The sequence below is a fragment of the Cervus elaphus genome, chromosome 17 (assembly GCF_910594005.1).
Source record: "Cervus elaphus chromosome 17, mCerEla1.1, whole genome shotgun sequence".
NCBI classification, from domain to species: domain Eukaryota; kingdom Metazoa; phylum Chordata; class Mammalia; order Artiodactyla; family Cervidae; genus Cervus; species Cervus elaphus.
In genome coordinates this window covers 3,389,547-3,393,741 of record NC_057831.1, presented here as the reverse complement: position 1 = coordinate 3,393,741, position 4,195 = coordinate 3,389,547, and the positions used below count along the sequence as shown (strand labels likewise).

Here is a 4,195-nt window from a genome sequence, read left to right as displayed (position 1 = left end):
ATACAAAAGTCATTATTTATATGAAGATCACGTGAAATTTTTGAAAAACTGATAAAAGTAGTGTGTTTTAAAAATATTGAATTAGGTGAAGGAGATGATTTTAAAGATTAGGGAAAAGGAAAAATCTATAAAGATGCTTTACTCAGATTGTTTTAAAAATCTATTTAAGTAAAGTGTCTATGTTTAAGTAAACCAAACTAAATGCAAATATTGATAAGATATGTGCAATTATTTTTAATTAAAATAAAATATCTAAGCCTAACTCATTATCTGTAAATGATTCTTTACTTTAAATGTATGTTTTCAATTACTCAACCTATAATCTCTACTCCTGATAGAGAGAAGCTTCCTATTAGTATATGTGTAATGTCAAATAATTAAGGAAAACTATAAAAATTCAGTATTTGGAATTTTATCTGAAAACAAACATAACAAAGAATAGTAATTGATGCTATCTACAAAGCATAGAACTATTGAAGCAAGTATTCACCATAGACTGTTGTGCTATATCCATATATGCTTTCTGTTCTGTTCAGTTCCTCAGTCGTGTCTGACTCTTTGTGACCCCATGAACGACAGCACGCCAGGCCTCCCTGTCCATCACCAACTCCCAGAGCTTGCCAAAACTCGTGTCCATTGAGTCAGTGATGCCATCCAACCATCTCATCCTCTGTCATCCCCATCTCCTCCTGCCCTCAATCTTTCCCAGCATGAGGGTCATTTCAAATGAGTCAGCTCTTCACATCAGGTGGCCAAAGAATTGGAGTTTCAGCTTCAACATCACTCCTTCCAATGAACACCCAGGACTGATCTCCTTTGGGATGGATTTGTTGGATCTCCTTGCAGTTCAAAGGATTCTCAAGTGTCTTCTCCAACACCACAGTTCAAAAGCATCAATTCTTCAGCACTCAGCTTTCTTTATAGTCCAACTCTCACTTCCATACATGACTACTGAAAAAACCATAGCCTTGACTAGATGGACCTTTGTTGACAAAGTAATGTCTCTGCTTTTTAATATGCAGTCTACGTTGGTCATAACTTTCCTTCCCAGGAGTAAGTGTCTTTTAATTTCATGGCTGCAATCACTATCTGCAATGATTTTGGAGCCCCCCCAAAAATAAAGGCTGACACTGTTTCCACTCTTTCCCCATCTCTTTGCCATGAAATGATGTGACCAGATGCCATGATTTTAGTTTTCTGAATGTTGAGCTTTAAGCCAATTTTTTCACTCTCCTCTTTCACTTTCATCAAGAGGCTCTTTAGTTCTTCTTCACTTTCTGCCACAAGGGTGGTGTCATCTGCATATCTGAGGTTATTGATATTTCTCCGGCAATCTTGATTCCAGCTTGTGCTTCTTCCAGCCCAGCGTTTCTCATGATGGACTCTGCATATAAGTTAAATAAGCAGGGTGACAATATACAGCCTTGATGTACTCCTTTTCCTATTTGGAACCAGTCTGTTATTCCATGTCCAGTTCTAACTGTTGCTTCCTGACCTGCATACAGGTTTCTCAAGAGGCAGGTCAGGTGGTCTGGTATGCCCATCTCTTTCAGAATTTTCCGCAGTTAATTGTGATCCACACAATCAAAGGCTCTGGCATAGTCAATAAAGCAGAAATAGATGTTTTTCTGGAACTCTCTTGCTTTTTTGATGATTCAGCAGATGTTGGCAATTTGATCTCTGGTTCCTCTGGCTATTCTAAAACCAGCTTGAACATCTGGAAGTTCACGGTTCACATATTTCTGAAATATATGTTTTAGCTAACTGCAAATAGAACTTTAAGGTAGAATTTCTGTGATTCAGTCTTTCCGCATAGCAATAGAGACTGGCAAATATAAAAAATATGTAAAACTAAATCTACCAAATTAAATACAAACAAAAAGCAAAACTAGCCAGCTCCTCACAAATTTCCATGGTGTTTTGTGTCAGTATCGTGAATATTCAAATGATATATTAAAGCAATCTACAGATTCAATGCAATTAATATCAAATTACCAATGGCATTCTTCAGAGAATTAGAACAAAAGCTTTTACAATTTGTATGGAAACACAAAAGACCCTGGATAGCCAACATAATCTTGAGATAGAAGAACAGAGCAGGAGGAATGAGGAGTCCCAACTTCAAACTCTACTACAAAGCTACAGTAATCAAAACAGTATGGTACTGGCACAAAAACAGAAACAAGGGCAAATGGTCCAGGACAGAAAGCTCAGAGATAAACCCATGAACCTGTGGTCACCTAATCGATGATAAAGGAAACAAGAATATACAATGGAAGAAAGACAGCATCTCCAATAAGTGGTGTTTGAGATCTGGACAAGTACATGTAAAAGAATGAAATTAGAACACTACCTAACACCATAAATGAAAATAAACTCAAAATGGATTAAAAACCTAAATGTAAGGCTAGACAGTATAAAACTCTTAGAGGGGAAAAAAAAGGAAAAACATTCTTTGACATAAATCACAGCAAGATCTTTTTCAGCCCACCTTCTATTTTTTTTTTCCATTTATGTTTATTAGTTGGCGGCTAATTACTTTACAATATTGAAGTGATTTTTGCCATACATTGACATGAATCAGCCGTGGATTTCCATGTGTTCCCCATCCCGATCACCCCTCCCAGCTCCCTCCCCATCCCATCCCTCTGGGTTTTCCCAGTGCACCAGCCCTGAGCACTTGTCTCATGCATCCATCCTGGGCTGCTGATCTGTTTCACCCTTGATAGTGTACTTGTTTCAGTGCTGTTCTCTCTGAACATCCCATCCTCACCTTCTCCCACAGAGTCCCAAAGTCTGTTCTGTACATCTGTGTCTCTTTTTCTGTTTTGCATGTTGGGTTATCGTTACCATCTTTTAAAATTCCATATATATGCATTAGTATACTGTATTGGTCTTTATCTTTCTGGCTTACTTCACTCTGTATAATGGGCTCCAGTTTCATCCATCTCATTAGAACTGATTCAAATGAATTCTTTTTAATGGCTGAGTAATATTCCATAGTATATATGTACCACAGCTTCTTTATCCATTCATCTGCTGATGGGCATCTAGGTGGCTTCCATGTCCTGGCTATTATAAACAGTGCTGCAATGAACATTGGGGTGCATGTGTCTCTTTCAGATCTGGTTTCCTCGGTGTGTATGCCCAGGAGTGGGATTGCTGGGTCATATGGCAGTTCTATTTCCAGTTTTTTAAGGAATCTCCACACTGTTCTCCATAGTGGCTGTACTAGTTTGCATTCCCACCAACAGTGTAAGAAGGTTCCCTTTTCTCCACACCCTCTCCAGCATTTATTGCTTATAGACTTTTGGATAGCAGCCATCCTGACTGGCGTGTAATGGTACCTCATTGAGGTTTTGATTTGCATTTCTCTGATAATGAGTGATGTTGAGCATCTTTTCCTGTGTTTGTTAGCCATCTGTATGTCTTCTTTGGAGCAATGTCTGTTTAGATCTTTGGCCCATTTTTTGATTGGGTCATTTATTTTTCTGGAATTGAGCTGCAGGAGTTGCTTGTATATTTTTGAGATTAATCCTTTGTCTGTTTCTTCACTTGCTATTATTTTCTCCCATTCTGAAGTCTGTCTTAAAAATATGGAATGCATCACAAATGTGCGTGTCATCCTTGCACAGGGGCCATGCTAATCTTCTCTGTATCGTTCTAATTTTAGTATATGTGCTGCCAAAGCGAGCACTCAGCCCACCATATAAAATAATAAAAATAAAAGCAAAAATAAACAATTGAGACCTAATCTGCCTGCAATGTGGGAGACCTGGGTTCAATACCTGGGGTGGGAAGATCTCCTGGGTCTTCCACTCTACTATTCTGGCCTGGAGAATGCCATGGACTGTATAGTCCATGAGGTAGCAAAGAGTTGGAAATGACTGAGCCACTTTCACTTTCATTTTCTTTGGGACCTAATTAAACTTTAAATCTTTTGCACAGCCAAGGAAACCATAAACAAGATGAAGGCAATGTTCAGAATGGGAGAAAATATTTTCAAAGGAAGCAATAGACAAGGAATTAATCTCCAAAATATACAGACAGCTTATGGAACTCAAGATAAAAAACATACAAACAAAGAATCCGATCAATAAATGGGTGGAAGATCTAAATAGACGTCTCTCTAAAGATGACATATGGATGGGCAAGAAACATATGGAATGATGCTCCTTATCACTAATTATTAGAG

At 38.1% G+C, this 4,195-nt stretch overlaps 1 non-coding gene across 1 annotated transcript; it reads right to left on the bottom strand.

Annotated features, from left to right (window-relative positions):
• Positions 1-3,590: 3,590 nt before the first annotated feature.
• LOC122673689 lies at positions 3,591-3,697 on the bottom strand. Its single transcript, XR_006334799.1, has one exon. It is a non-coding gene; the product is annotated as a U6 spliceosomal RNA (small nuclear RNA).
• Between the last annotated feature and the right edge of the window lie 498 nt (positions 3,698-4,195).